Source organism: Elephantulus edwardii, unplaced genomic scaffold (assembly GCF_000299155.1).
Source record: "Elephantulus edwardii isolate Elephantulus edwardi_28Jun2011 unplaced genomic scaffold, EleEdw1.0 scaffold00049, whole genome shotgun sequence".
Lineage (NCBI taxonomy): Eukaryota > Metazoa > Chordata > Mammalia > Macroscelidea > Macroscelididae > Elephantulus > Elephantulus edwardii.
The window spans coordinates 3,343,181-3,359,876 of NW_006399799.1; positions in this window are offsets into that span (position 1 = coordinate 3,343,181).

A 16,696-nucleotide genomic window follows, 5' to 3' on the forward strand; every position below is an offset into this window, starting at 1 on the left:
CGGCTAATCTGTTCTGCATATAGATTGAAAAGGTATGGAGATAGGACACATCCCTGTTATGAGATTTTATAAATGAGTCATTTAAAAGGGGAGAGGAGGTTTTAGGGAAAACAAGAGTCAGGGTACAGCATTTTGGGATTGTTAACTACAAAGTGCCGTGATAGTACCAAATAGATAAGAGAAGAGAATAGGCATTTCAACCCCACCCCCAAAAAATCCCCTAACACAGGAAGAGGGCTATCTATGGGAACTGTGATCTTTGGTAAGGGGACACGTATGTCATCTCAGGGTAATGCAGTGGTGAAGACTCTAGGAAAACAAAAAGTCTGACGTCACTCTCACCCCTCGCTCTACCTGGATGGGCCCCTGGACACTGGGTCCTTGATGGGGTTTATATACTTCAGCTTCCAGGGACAAAAGAGTCCATGCTCTTCTGCTAACTTAAATTTGGAGATGTGAGTTCATCTGGAGGCATTTCAAAGCCCTGCGATCTACATGTAAAATATCTGCCAATAAAATTCTATGGATCATGGCTCTCCTTTAACACACAGGGTCATCATGAGCTGAAATCAACACAATGGCAACTCATGGTTCCAGGGACACAAGCAGGATGGGAAAGGTTAGCAAAAGGGTCTGAAGGAGCATTGTTGTTGTTATGTGCTGTCCAGTCGCCTGAAACTCCTAGCGACCCTGTGTACAACAGCCTTTAACCTTGCTCTGTCCTGTGCCAATCTCACCATCTCTGACACACCCAACCCCATTCCCCCAGTCACTGAGTCAATCCATCTCATCAAGGGTCTTCCTCTCTTGCACTGTCCCTCCACCCTCCCAAGCATGACGGCCCTCTCCAAGGACTGGTCCCTCCTTGCAACATGTCCAAGGTATGTCAGACGAAGCTTCAGAATCCTTGCCTCCAAGCAGCAGCCTAGTTTCACCTTCTCCAGGATGAACCCGTTCATTCTCTAAGCAGTCTACGATATATGCAATACTCTTCTCCAGCACTACAACTCAAAGTCCTCAGTTCTCCTTCTATCATCCCTAGTCATTGTCTGGCTTTCTGACACATAACAAGTGATTGCAAAGACAATGGCCTGTATAAGGTGCACCTTAGTCTCCAGAGTGACATCATTGCTCTTCAGTACTTTGGAGAGGTCTCTAACCCCAGACTTTCCCATCGCAATATGTCTTTTAATTTCTTGGCTGCTGGTGCCAAGAGTGTTGATTGTGGAGCCAAGCAAACTAAAGCTGTTAACAATCTCAATCTTTTCACCAATTGGCCAGTGGTGAGAATCTTTGTATTTTTTTTTAATATTGAGCCTCAGTCCATATTGAAGGCTGCAGTCCTTGACCTTCTGCAGCAAGCCTTCTAGGTCTTCCTCTGTTTCAACAAGCAGGGTTATGTCATCTACATAGCACAGACTGTTGATGAATCTTCCTCCAATCCTAATGCCACATTTCTCCTCATAGAGCCCAGCCTCCCAGGTAATCTGTTCTGCATATAGATTGAAAAGGTATGGAGACAGGATTCATCCCTGGTGTATACCCTTCCCAATTTTGAACCATGCAGAGTTTCTTTCCTTGCTCTGTTCTGATGACTGCCTTCTGGTCCAAGTGCAGGTTTTATGTTAGCATGATCAAATGTTCTGGGATTCCCATTCTTCTCAGAGTTAGCCACAGTTTGTTGTGATTCACACAGTCAAATGCCTTTACATAATCAATGAAACAGACATTCCTCTGGTACTCCCTGTTTTCAGCCAAGATCTATCTAACATTAGCTACAATATCTCTAGTACCATAACACTTTCAAAACTCAGGCTGCACTTCTGGCAGTTCTCTGTTGATGTGATGTTCCAGTCCTTTTTGGATAATCTTCCTCTGAATCTTTCTTGCATGTGGTATTAATGATATTGTTCAATAAGTTTCACACTCTGTCGGATCACTTTTCTTTGGAATGAGAACAAATATAGATCTCTTCCAGTCAGTTGGCCAGGTAGTTGTCCTCCAGATTTCTTGGCAAAATTTGGTGAGCACATCTGGGGCAGTATCTGTTAGTTGAAATATGTCAATTATGTCAATTGGTATATCATAAATTCCTGGGGCCTTATTTTTTGCCAGTTCTTTCAAAGCAGCTTGAACTTCTTCCTTCATCACCACAGGCTCTTGCTCATATGTTATTTCATTAAATTTTTATGTGTCTGCAAATTCCTTTTTGTAAAATGACTGTATACTCTTTCCCTCTTCTTTTAATACTTCACGGATCATCTAATATTCCCCCCAAAGCATCCCTAAGTATAGCAACTGGAGCATATGAACACTGTTTAGTACAAGCCACCTTTTTGCCTCCTAGTATCCACTCCATAATTCTTCTGTGTATAAAGCTCATGTCTTCAACACAGAGGACAAGCAAAATACATCTGCTGCCAACAGAATATCATCACAGGGTGACATCAGTTTAGTCTAATTTTCTACTGTAAGCAACAAAAGTAACCACCGTTAAAGTTTTTCATGTATAACAGGGGAGGGACACCAGGAGTCACAGACAAAGCACACTTGAATGAGTGTTTGTTTTTGTTGTTAGGTGCCATTGAGTCAAATACAACTCATAGTGACCCCGTGAACAACAAATCTGAGCCTTGCCCAGTCCTCTGCCAACCTCACATTCTCTGACACACTTGAGCCCATTACTGCAATCACTGTCAAACCACCCGGTTGACAGTCTTCCTCCCCTTCACCATCTCTCCACCCTCCCAAGTATGATGTCCTTCTCCAATGAAGAACCTCTCCTAGCCACATGCCCAAACTACGTGAGACAAAGTTCATCATCTTTGTCTCCAAGGACCATTCTGGCTGCACCTTCTTCAAGACATATCTGTTCTTTTGGCTGAATTAACATAGCTTCATTAAAACAAAACTTTATTTATGGATGCTGAAGTTTGAGCTTCTCATAATTTTTCACTATTTCAAAATTCTATTCTTTATTTGGTACCCCCCCCAAGTATATAAAAATTGTTTTTCATTGTTGTTATTGTTGTTGTTGTTGTTGTTGTTGTTGTGTGTCATTGATTTGGAACCAACCTATAGCTGACACTCCAGCAGATTTTCAGAGACAGTAAATCACACAAGATTGACCATCCTTCTCCTTGGAACAGTTCATGAATTCGAATTTGTGTCTTTGGAATTGCAACACAGCTTCTTACTACTAGACCATGGCATATGCAGAACAGATCGTTCAGGAGGCTGGACTTCATAAAGAAGAATGTGGCATCAGGATTGGAGGAAGACTCAGAAGCAACATGTGTTATTTAGATGACACACCCTTGCTCACCAAAACTGAGGAAGACTTGAAGCGTTTGCTGCAGAAGATCAAGGACTTCAATTTTCATTATGGATTCCATCTCAACATCAAGAAAACAAAGATTCTCACCACTGACACAATTGGCTGGCAGATGAATAAAAGTCTGAGGCTGTTAACAATTTCATCTTACTCAGATCCACAATTAACTCTTGGCCCCAACAGTCAAGAAATCAAAAGATGAGTTACTTTAGGAAAGTCAGCTTTCAGGCATCCCTCTCGAGTGCTAAAGAGCAATGATATCAGTTTAGAGACTAAGGTGCACCTGATTGAGGCAACTGAGAGCTTGATAATGACTAAAGATGACAGAAGAAGAATCAATGCCTTTGAGTTGTGGTGCTAGAGAAGAGTGTCAAACATACTAGGGACAGCCAAGAGAATAAACAAGTCTACTGGAGAAGATGAAACTACATTGCTCCATGGAGGCAAAGATTTTGAAACTCTGTTTTATGTACTTTGAGAATGTTGTCAGTAGGGACCAGTCCTTGGAGTATGTTAGTGCAGGAGAGGAAGATCCTAGATGAAATGGATTGACCCAGTGACTGTGGCAAGGGGGCAGGTGTGTCTGAGACTGTGAGATTGCCTCAGGACAGGGCAAGCTTCTAAGCTATTGTTTATAGGGCAACTATGAGTTGTAGTCAACTTGAAGACACATAACAACGACATCTAAAAATGCATAAACCATCCTTAGTCCAAGGGTCTAAACAAGCAACAGAGTGGATTTGGTTCCCTGAATATAGTTTGTTGACTTCTGTACCTATTAAACCCACTGCCATTGTATCAATTCTAACTCCTGGTGACCCTCTGTTCTCTGACAGAGTAGATCTCTCCACTGGATTTCCAAAGCTGTGATCAATTGGAAACAGACTGCCACATACTGTTCCTCAGAGAACCACTGACTTTTCAGTCAATTACCACTCTAATCACTTAACCACTGTATCACCAGTTTCCTCTGACATCTGTAGCAGCCCATAAATACCTCCTACAGGAACTCAAGGCGGCACATTAAATCCTGAATCCTATGGGAGCACACCTTTGTCAATGCATCTGATCAGAAGGTACTATGTACATGTTACTATCTTACCTTCCTTCTAATCTCCTACCAGTGTGTCCTGTTGATTGAACTGCTTCCTGAGACTCAAAGCCGGGTGAGAAAGCTTACAGAATATTCTAGGGAGTAAAGACTATCTGGAGAATATTCAACACACTCAAGGCAGGGGTTTTTATCCTGGTAGCCGGGAGCTGAAGGACAGACCTCTGCCTTTCAGCCTCTGAGAGAGAACACTACTTTTTAAAAAGGTGGACATAGCACAGGGAGGTTGCAAGATTGTTTTACTATTTTTTAAATGCAGTGAAAATACAGATAATAAGGCAGACACGCAAAATAATTTTAAATGTCAATTACCTGCCACAAAGCAGCTACATTTTCATCGGCATCAGTTGGTTGTCTTAGTGTCATATTGATAGAACTCAGATCTCAAACAGACAAGGTCTACAAAACATCGCTGTCACAGCACAGGAAAGACCAGCCCTCTGTGTGCCCAGGGAGGTCTCACATGCTTCTCTCCCCTCAGAACTCTCAGATCATCAGCACTGCTGACCAAATTAACTTCAAATGACACCATCAAACAGGGGAGTGCGTCCATGTGCATGCATATCTTACTAAAATCTAACCTCAGCCTAAAGGGCAGTCCAGTATTCAGTACAAACAGCCACCAACTCCCCCGTGTGAGCTGTGTGCCACGCAATTTTCCCCAGGCTTTCAGCAAAGCTGCAGTTGTGAAATCAATGACAGTGCTTTCACACCAGTTGGGGAGCCCTGACAGCGCAGCTCACTTACAACCTTAACCAGGGCTCGAGGCGGTGGTTAGGCTAAGACTGCAGGGAACATTAACTGTATACAACTCTGTGTGTACATAGACCTCACCAACAACATACATACATACTTGATACAACCATCCTTTGCTTTGTAGTGCTTAGATTTATTGTAGTTACTGAATTATTTTACAAAACGGTGGTTTGAGGCAACTCTCCATAGAGCAAGTCTGTCTCCATGTTTTTCCAACAGCATATGGTCCTTTCACGTCTCTGTTACCTCTTGGTAATTCTCACAATCATTCAACTTTTTTCATAATGCTATGGCACACTTAATAGACATTGCTGGTGGTGGTGGTGGTGTTTACCTCCTAGTCAGAATGGACACATAGCTGATCCTCCAGAAGTTTTTTCAGGGGCATAAATTACATGAGAGGAGATTGCCTATCTTTCTCCAATGGAAGAGTTGGTGAATTTGAATTGTTGTTGATATGTACCATCCTGTTGCTTGTGACTCATAGCAACCCTGTGTGCAACAGCTCTGATCCCTATTCTATCCTGTGCCAACCTTATTGTCTCTGACACCCTTACTCCATTATCTCAGTCACTGAATCAATCCATCTCATTGAAGGTCTTCCTCTCTTGCACTGTCCCCCAACATTCCCAAGCATGATGTCCCTCTACAAGGACTGATCCTGCCTGGCAACATTCCCAAAGTCTGTCACATGAAGCTTCAGAATCCTTGCATCCAAGGAGCAGCCTCGTTTCACCCTCTTTAAGATGAACTTGTTTGTTCTCCTAGCAGTCCATGGTCTATTCAGTATGTTTATCCAGCATCATAGCTCAAAGGCATTGATTCTCTTTTGATCATCCCTAGTCATTGTCCAGCTTTCTGATGCATAGCAAGTAATTGCAAAGACTAAGGCCTGGATCAGATGCACCTTAGTCTGACATTGTTGCTCTTCAGTACTCTGGAGGGGTCCCTGACAGCAGACTTTCCCAACGCTTTTCATCTTTTGATTTCCTGGCTGCTGGTATCAAGAGTGTAGATTTTAAAGCCAAGCAAGCTGAAGCTGTTAACAATATCAATCTCTTCAACATCTATCATGATGCTGCCAATCAGCCCAGTGGTGAGAATCTTTGTTTTCTTGATGTTGAGCTTCAATCCATATTTAAAGCTGCAGTCCTTTTTATTATTGGAAAACCAAAATATTTGTGTGACTCACTTTATTGCACCACTAACCTTACTATTGTTGTGCTCCATTTATTGAGAATCAACTCATAGCTGATGTTCTAGCAGTTTCAGAGGCTGTAAATCACACAGAAGAAGGTTGCCCATCTTTCCCCACAGAGCAGCTGGTGGAGTTCAGCTCCTTACCCATTAGGCTACCAGAGCTCCCTAAGTTTACTTCAGTAAATTCAGACTGGAATTGAACTTGTAATAATGCTGAGATTTATGAGTGTACTTGGCCTACAGCATTCAGCCACATTGCAGAGGGTCTCAGCCAGCACACCATAAACAATTCTGCACACAGGTTCAGACACAGGTACACAAACACACGTATTCTTCTTAAAGACTGAATTGTGCCACAGAAAACACTTTTAAGCTCCTGTGTGGGAGGCAGGTCAGAGGCTGGGTTAGAGAAGGAATCTTGATGGCAAGCATAAATGGAGTAGGCAGGTTTATCCCAGAATTGCTTTATACCTCTCACAATGATTATTGGCATCTTAGAAGTTAGGAAATGGAAAAGCAAACATCGTCCTACACTATCCATTTAGCTGAGTGGCTGTTTGGAAGTGAGTTCATCAAAAGAGAAAGAGATAACGGGGAAGGAAGATCATTTGTCTCTGGAATGAAAGCACGTCTAGCACTCTGGGTACTAGAGACACTCGTATCTGGGTTTTAACTTCACTTATTAGCTGTGTGAGCTAGAACCCGCTACCTCACCTCTCTGAGCCTCAGTTTCCACAGGTGTTATTAAGAGTGGGCAGTGGTGGTTCAGTGGTAGAATTCTCACCTTCTGTCCAGAAGACTCTGGTTCAATGCCTGGGTGAGAAGCTGTGTTGCAAGCCCAAAGGCACCCAGTTCAAATCTAGCAGCTGTTCTGAGAGAGAAGGAGAGGCAATCTTCTTCTATATGATTTACTGCCTATGAAAAACCACTGGTGGGTCAGCCATGAATCAATTCTGACCCAATGGCACACAACAACAATAACCATTCAAGTGCTAGTACAAGCTGTCTGTCAATGAAAACTTGCATGGTGTTAGGATGATAAACAGGATTCAGGAGAGCTTCCGGATTAAGATAAACTAGGAAGAAAAGTCTGGCTATCCACTTCCCAAACGCAATCATTTAAACGCGGTAGATTGCAATGATCTGGTCCTTCTCTGCATGAGGTTGCCTTGAGTTAGGGGTCAATGTGATTGCATCTAACCACGGCAGTTATTACAAGGCTTCTGTAAGATGTCTACTGGAAGCGCTCAGCACAACTCCGCATTCAGCAAAGGGCTTGCTTTCCTTTTCTTCCTCCTACTCAGGGGCATGAAACCCCTTCTCCAGAAAGCACTGATGTGCATCCTCCACTCTTAATCAACAAATCCTGAGCCAATCCATCGTCAGAACGTCTTGATTTGATCCATGTCGAGATACTGGATCTGATTTGGCCCTGGTGGCCTAGTGGCAAGGAGCTGTGCTGCAGTCTCAAAGGCAAGTTGTTCAAATCTACCAACTGCTCCCTGGGAGAAGGATGGGCAAATCTCCTCCTGTGTAATTAACCGCCTCTGAAAATCCGCCAGAAGGTCAGCTATGGCTCGATTCTGACTGGATGGTACACATGAACAACATTTTGAGTATCTGTCCCTTTTTGGGCTTCACTACTGGAATTTTATTTTCTGGATGCAAGTCTCCCAGGGAAGTCTTTTACCTGATCCTGCAAACTTCCCGTCTATTCAACCCTGTCTTTGTTTCTTTATTTTTCTCTCTGTCCTTCCTTGGAGCCCCAACCCCAACCCCGCCCCATCTCTCCCGTCCTCTTTCCTCTTTCCTCCCTGCCTGCCTTCAATAGCGTATCCAATGCTGCTTTAAGTATTCAGCCAAACACAAAGTCCCAGAAACAAGACAAATGCTGTCCCTGATCTCCAGGGCCTTCAGTCAGATAGGAGAGACCGGCAATGAACAAATATATAACAGGATGTTGAGATGAAAGTGTTGGCCAGGACGCCAAGAGACAATAGCTCTCATATTTTAAAGGAGGTGCTAGACCATATGCAGAATTTACAAAGGAGGTTGTCAAAAGCAGTTTCACATCAAGTGAATACAAAGGTCGAGAGTTGGAATTGAGGGACATATTTTAGCAGAGACTTGCTTAGAGTGAGCTATCCTGGCATCCTCCTCCCTGTCAGGGGAGGAGCAGATGCCGTAGGAGGCACTATTATCTTAACCAGCCTTTGCTTTCCCACCCTGCATATCCACTTTGAATTTAACTGTGCCCATGTGACAAGCTTTAACCAAAGAAGTACATCCCTTCCAGGCAAAAGTATTTCCTGTCCCACCAGCCTTCTCTTCCCTCACTGCAGCAATTGTAAAATAACTTTCAAAAATATAATTGTTGAAAATATATAGCTAACATAACATTTGTCAAGTTAACCTTTTACACATGTACAGTGAATAAGGATAACAGAAAAAGGATTGATGCTTTTGAACTGTGATGTTGGAGAAGAGCACTGACCATCCCATGGATGGCCAAGAGAACAAACAGCTATGTCTTAGAGAAGGTACAGCTGGGGTGCTCTTTGGAGGCAACAATGATGAGGTTTCACCTCACATATTTTGGGCATGTTAATAGGAGGGACTATTCCTTGAAGAAGGACATGATGTTGAGAAAGGTGGAGGGTCAGCGAAGGTGACTTCCACTTCTACCAGGTGGATTGACAAGGTGACTGCTTCAACGGAACGGACTCTTGTGTGTCAAGAAATGTGAGGATGGCACAGGATAGAACAGGGTTCAGTTCTTTTGTTAGTGAGGTCTCTGTGAGCCGTATAACAATTTGATGGAAAAGGAGGCTGGGTGGCATAAGTGGTTTGCTTTTAATAAAAAGGTTAGGAGTTTGAACTTATACAACAGTATCATGGAAAAAAGACCTGGCAAACTGCTTCCATAAAGATTACAGCCAATAAAACCTTAGAAGACAGTCTACTCTCACATGTAGGGTTGCTCTGAATCCGGAGCTGACTTGACACAAATGATACCAACAAGAATTCAGCCAGACTCATTGTGTCAATCATGTCGTAAACCCACTGACAAATTTCCCATCACCATAAGCAGACTCTCAGTGCTTCTTAAACAATGGCTGCGTCTTCCCCCTCCTTCCTGCCCCTGCCACTATTAAACTCTCATCTCAGTGCATTTGCCTGTTCTAGGTATTTCACAATAGTGAGATCATAGCATGTTTGTCCTTTTGTGAATGATTTATTTCACTCAGCATAATATTTTCAAGGTTAATACATGCTGTGGCATATATATGGACTTTATTTCTCTTTGTAGCAGAGTAATAGTCCATTATGCATATAGATATTTCATTTATCCACTCACCCACTGATGCACATTTAGATTATTTCCACATTTTGGCTATTGTGAATTGTTGCCTTGAACATCGGTGAGCTGTATACCCTTGCAACAATCCTTTCTAGTCTCCTGGGAATATACCCAAGAAGGATTGCTGGACAGCAGCCCTTTTAGCATGAATATGCCATAAGAACAAAGCAGCCTAGAATGCTGAGCCAGCATTGGAAGGACTGCCCAGGAGGGTTTCCTGAATTCTCCGTGGGCTGAAAGCAAGAAATGAGCTTTGCTTTTGGCCATTTTGGTTATTGGAAGAATGTGGTCAATTCTTAGCTCAGAATAACCTAACCTAGTTTGATTAGTGTTTGCAACAATCTAACTCCAAATCAAGAGACTTTGGCTTTAAGAGACCACTTGACGAAGTTAATGTGGAACTCCTGTAGTTTCATTTTTAAGATTTTAAATGTCAAGAGCTGGCTGTGGAGGCCTGTGGCAGCAGAGGAGAGGGCTAGAGTTTGGGGAAATAACTGTGCTTCCAGTGTTACCCAGAGCAGAAGGATGATAAGGGTTTTGTACGAATCTAAAATAAGTCAAGAGAAAGAGTCAGTGTGGGGTCATCTTTGCTCCTGTCGAAGAGGGTTACATAGAAGGATAAATAAATCCCAATAGAGATAAGGCAGGGACACTGCTGGGTTCCACGAGAAGGTGAAAGCAGGTGAGAGACTCCAATGACGAGTGGCAGCAATGCTCAAGTCCCAGAAAAATATGCATAAAAGAATGTCTACTGTAAACATCTACCAGGTTCAGTTGAGTGCTGAAGCTCAGTCACCACCATGGGAATGGCCAAGTAAAGATTTCCTTCACCTCAGACCTTCTCTGTCATTCCCCTTCCCAGTCCTGGAGGCATCACAGATATGTGTAGCAAAATGACAATGGCAGACTACTTGAAGCACCAAGTGAAGAAAAAGAGAAAACATCAACCCCATCAGCATCAACATAAATCCCTTCCCAAGAGCTTCCTCACTGCAGCAAGCCTGGATAGAGGGAGAAAACATGTCTCCTTCCAGGTAAGATTCAGGTAAGAGCTGCATATTTTAATCATTAAACTAGAAATAGAGTTGAAATGAAATACCCATGGTCTTTTTATGACCTCATGACAGCCATATATATACATCAAGGGCATTGCTGGGTTGGCATCTAGAAGCAGGAGATAAACTAGGCCTACAAAATGAATTTAAATGAGACAGTAAAAGACAAAATAAGGTTGTTTTATGATTACATCCCACAAGACATGCTTATTTGACATAATGGTACAAATAAGCGTACAAATATTTTCCAGGATCAGCTAAGTTACTTAAAATATCTGACAGGAGTGTTATAGCTAAAGAAACTATTTATAAATCAAAGTGGGAACTAACTAATCACAGACCAAGAAGAGAAAACCATTACAGTGTTCATCGCAGCCAAAGGTTCGGGCCAACATGGCCCATGACTATGCCGTATCAGGTTTCAATGGCATATCTGTTAATAAATATGAAGGTTGATTCTATAGGGTGTCTTAATGTTTAAATTTCATAGCTAAATCTTGTTGTTCTAACTCTACCTGTGCCATGAGCTGGAAATGGTCAAGTCTCTTTTAACCTCCATGCCCTCCTCCATCAATTGGACATCCCTACATTGGAAGCATTCAAACAACTAAAACATTTCCCAAACTGCATTCCCAATAAGATTCTGGATGAATAATTTATTACACTAATTAGGTGAGACTATGGAATGATTGTAATGAGTCAGCAGCAATGTTGTTGGGCACTATTAAGCCTATTCCAATTCACAGCTACCCTATATGCAAAATAGAATGAAACACTTCCCAGACATGTTCTGTGCTCACAGTCATTGTCTGTATCCATGGCATAAGCTATTGGGCCAAAATTGTTGAGGGTTTCTCTTTTTCACTGATGCTTTCTTTTACCAAGCATATGTCCTTCCTCCTCCAAGGACTGATCTTTCCTGATAACATTTCCAAGTTGAGTGTGAAAGTAAATGTCATAATCTTCACTGCCAAGGAATATTCTGGCTGTACTTTTTCCAACCCCTAATTCAAAGATATTAGTTCTTCAGTCTTTCTTGTTCATGTTCGTCTTTTTCATGCATGTCGTTGTTGTTAGGTGCCATAGGGTCAAGTACAGCCCAAAGCAATATTATGAATAACAGATCTAAACTCTGTGCCATCCTGTACCATTCTCATTATTTCTGACATACTTAAGCCAATTGCTGGAGTCATTATGTCAATTCATCTTGTTGAGGGACTTTCTCTCTTTTACTGACATTGACCTTCCACCTTCCCAGGCATATGTCCTCTCCAAGGAATAGCCCCTCCTAACAATATGCCCAAAGTATGAGAGATGAAGTGTCATCTTTGCCTCCAAGGACCACTCTGGATGTACCTTCTCCAAGACATATCTGTTTGATTTTTTGGCAGTCCATGGGATATTTAGTAATCTTCTCCAAGACCGCAGCTCAAAGACATTAATTCTTTTGTCATCCTTATGATTTTCCAATTTACAGATGTATAGCAAGTGATTGAAAAGACCCGGCCTTGAATCAGTCATGCCTTCTTCTCTAAGCTGACATCATTGTTCCTCAGTAATTTGGAGAGGTCTTTCACTACAGATTTCCCAGTTCAATACATCCGTTGATCTCCTGACTGCCAGTAGCAAAAGTTAGCAAAAGTGATGATTGTAAATCAAGTAAAATGAAATTTTGACAATTTGAAACTTTTCTCTATCATGATGTTGCCTATTGGTGCATTCATGAGAATTTTTGTTTTCTTGATGTTGAGATACAATCCATATTGAAGGTTATAGTCCTTGATCTCCTGCAGCAAGTGCTTCCACTCCTCCTAACTTTCAGCAAGTAAGGTTGTATCACCTGCATAATGCAGAGTGTTGATAAGTTCAATCCTGGTGCCACATTCTTATTCATTGAGTCCAGCTTCTCAATTTTCTTAGCATACACATAGAATAGATATTGAGAAAGGATACAGCCCTGATGCACACTTTTCTTAATTTTTAAACCATGCAGTGCCCCCTGTCTCTGTTCAGACAACAGCTTCTTGGTCTAGGTATAGGTTTTGTATGTGCACAATTAAGTTTTCTGGGATTCCCATTCTTCTCGGTGTTAGCCATAATTTGTTATGATTCACACAAATGCCTTTGCATAGTCAAGAAAGCACAAATAAGCATTCATCATTGTTTCCAACTTCTGCATTCTAGTCACCAACTATCATTAATGCATCTTGATTGCAAGCTTGGTCAATTTCAGAACGTGAAATTTGGCAAAATCACCAATTTACTCCTCTTTAGCTTTTGCTATTGATGCATATATATTTGACAAACAGACATGCCTATTAATACATAGCGGTATTAACAGGTATGTCTTCCTCGTTTGTATATGGATAATATCTTATAACTCACAACACTGTATTTTGGGATAGAACTTGAAATTGTCTTTTTAACTATGAATGCAAAACCATTCTGCCTCAGATTTTCACTCCCCAACATAGCAAATTGTGATTGTCTGATTCAGAGCGGCCAGGACCAGTCCGTCTCATCTCACTAATGCCTCGTATGGCAATGTTTATGTGTTCCATTTCATTTTTTTTACAACTTCTAGTTTTCCTATATTCATACTTCTTCTATTCCTTGTTATAATTCTTAAATGATGTTTATAGCTGCTGCTTCTCATTTTGAGTGGCACTTTTCAATCAGTGCTCTACCACTAATACTATAGCTATGTGTGTTTCTCTATCGTCCACTGGGTTTTCAGAGGGAAGAAGGAGTGGCATCCACTTCCTAAACCACATGCCTCTGGAAACTCTATGAACATAGAGAAACTACAATAGTTATAGAAGAGTTCAGCTCTTTTTTTCATAGGGTCACTATGAGTTGTGCTCGACTCAATGGCGTTTAACAACAACAACTTTATTTCAGAAGTGGATGATCAATCCTGCTTCCTAGTCAATCCTAATCTGAAAGCTCTGCTGAAACCTCTACCTTGCGGGTGAGCCTTCTGGCATTTTACACACCAATGGTATAACTTCCACCATCACAGAACCCACAAGCTTAACATGAATATGTTGTTGTTGTTTGTTGTTATGTGGCATCGAGTCACGACTCATGGTGACCCTTTGTACAACAGCCCTGAAACCTGCTCTATCCTGTACCAACTTTACTGTCTCTGACACACCTACCCTCATTACCTCAGTCACTGAATCAATCCATCTTATTGAGGGTCTTCCTCTCCTGCACTGTCCCTCCACCCTCCCAAGCATGGCGTCCCTCTCCAAGGACTGGTCCCTCCTTGCAACATGTCCAAAGTATGTCAGACAAAGCCTCAGAATCCTTGCCTCCAAGGAGCAGCCTGGTTTTACCCATTCAGGGATGAACCTGTTTGTTCTCCTGGCAGTCCATGGTATCTTCAACAATCTTCTCCAGTACCACCACTCAAAGCCTGCAATTCTCTTTCTATCATCCCTAATCATTGCTCAGCTCTCTAGCACATAACAAACAATTGCAAAGACTGTGGCCTGGATCAGGCATACCTTAGCCTCCAGACTGATGCCATTGTTCTTCAGTACTCTAGAGAGGGTCCTGACAGCAGACATTTCCAATCCAACTCGTCTTTTTATTTCCTGGCTGCTGGTAGCAAGAGTGTGGATTGTAGAGCCCAAGCAAATTAAAGCTATTAACAATCTCAATCTCTTCACCATCTATCATGATGCAGTCAATTGGCTCAGTGGTGAGAATCCTTGTTTTCTTGATGTTGAGCTTCAATCCATATTGAAGACTACAGTCCATGGCCCTCCACAGCAAATGTTTCATGTCCTCCTCAGTTTTGGCAAGCAGAGTTGTATCATGTGCATAATGCAGGTTGTTGATGAGTCTTCTTCCAATCATGACGCCCTTTCCTCTTAATATAGACCAACTTCCCAGATGATGAGGTCTGCATATAGATTGAAAAGGTATGGCGATAGGATACATCCCTGGCTTACACCCTTCTTGGTTTTGAACCATGCAGTATCTCCTTGCACTGTTCTGATGACTGCCTCCAAGTATAGGTTTTGCATAAGCACAATCAAGTGTTCTGGGATTCCCATTCTCTCAGAGTCAGCCACAGTTTGTTATGATCCACACAGTCAAATGCTTTTGTATAGTCAATTAAATATAGATAGACATTCCTCTGGTACTCCTTGCTTTCAGCCAAGATCCATCTAACATTAGATAGAATATCCCTGGTACCATGGCCTCTTCTAAACCCAGCCTGCACTTCTGGAAGTTCTCTGCTGATGTGCTGCTCCAGTCGTTTTTGTATCATTTTCATCAGAATCTTGCTTTCATGTGACATTAATGATATTGTTTGATAATTTCATCATTCTGTTGGGTTGCCTTTCTTTGGAATAGAAACAAATATAGACCTCTGCCCAGGTGTTTGTCCTCCAGATTTCTTGGCACAAGTTAGTGAGCACATCCAGGGCAGCGCCTGTTTGTTGAAATACATCAATTGTTATCATGTGACCATTGAAAATAAGGCTTGGGTCAGGTGCCCCTTAGCCCTTAAAATGACATCTTCGCTCTCTAATCCTTTAAAGATCCCTTGCAATGTATTTGCCCAATGAAATGCCATTTCTTTCTTGCCTGCTGCTTCCATTTATGTTGATTATATATTCAAATAAAACAATATCCTTGAGAACATAAATATTTTCTCAATTTATATGATGTTGCTTACTGATCCAGTTGTAAGGATTTTTGTTTTCTTTATGTTGTGATATTGTCTATCCTGAAAGCTGAAGTCTTAGATAATCAGTAAGTATTTTAAGGTTTTGCTTTTGGCAAGCAAGTTTGTATCATCTGCAGATCATGAGTTGTTAATGATTCCTCCTCCAATCTTGATGCCATAGTCTTCTTCAACTTCCCAAGTTATTTGTTTAGCATACACATTAAATAAGTATGGTAATAGGATACAATCCTGACACACATCCTTTTAGATTTTAAACCATGCAGACCCATTGTTCTGTTCAAACAACTGCCTCTTGATCTGTGTATAAGCTCCATGTGAGTACAATGAAGTGTTCTGTAATTCCCCATCTTTGCAACGTACTCTGTAGTTTGTTATGACTCACAATGTAAAATGTTTTACATAGTCAATAAAATACAAGTAAACATATGTCTGGTACTCATTGCTTTCAATCAAGGTCCATTTGACCTCCACAATGAGAGAGAGAGATATATATATCTCTTGTTACATGTCCGTTTGTTAATCCAGCTTGAACTTTCCATTATGAACCACTGACCATTGCAATTGTTTTTAAATAATCATCATTGAGATTGTACTTGTATATACCATAATGCCATTGGGGGTTTTTGTTTGGGTAGCTAATGGTTTGAGTCCACCAAGAGTCAGCTCAGAGAAAAGTTCTGGCAATGTCATTCTGAAAAAAATCAGCCACTGACAATTTTTTAAATACAGTTCTTCTCTAACACCCAGGTGGCACCAAGAGCCAGAATCTACTTGAGCACAACTGATTTTATGTGGCATTTCACAGGTGAAGTGATGTAGAGGTTGTCTTCCTACTACTTTCGCATTCTGATGACAAGTCAAAGGGTAGAGACATCAGTTGGCTTTGTCAGACTCCATGTTGCAATGTTCAGGCAATTGTGGTGGCTGGAGCAGTAGCTGACACCTGAGCCCTAGATCACACCCACGACTGTATTCTTCACCTCATTGACTTCAGAGCCCATCTCTTAGCCATGCACATCCCGGCTGTGCCAAAAGTGTGAGGAACCTCTTCTATATAAAATTTGCCTTGAAGGTCCCCCTTGGAATTTCTCCTTCAACACTTCTAACTACTTCAGAAGTTCTGAATTCCACATAATAACTAAAGTTATTGGAATATCTGGAGTTTCTGGGG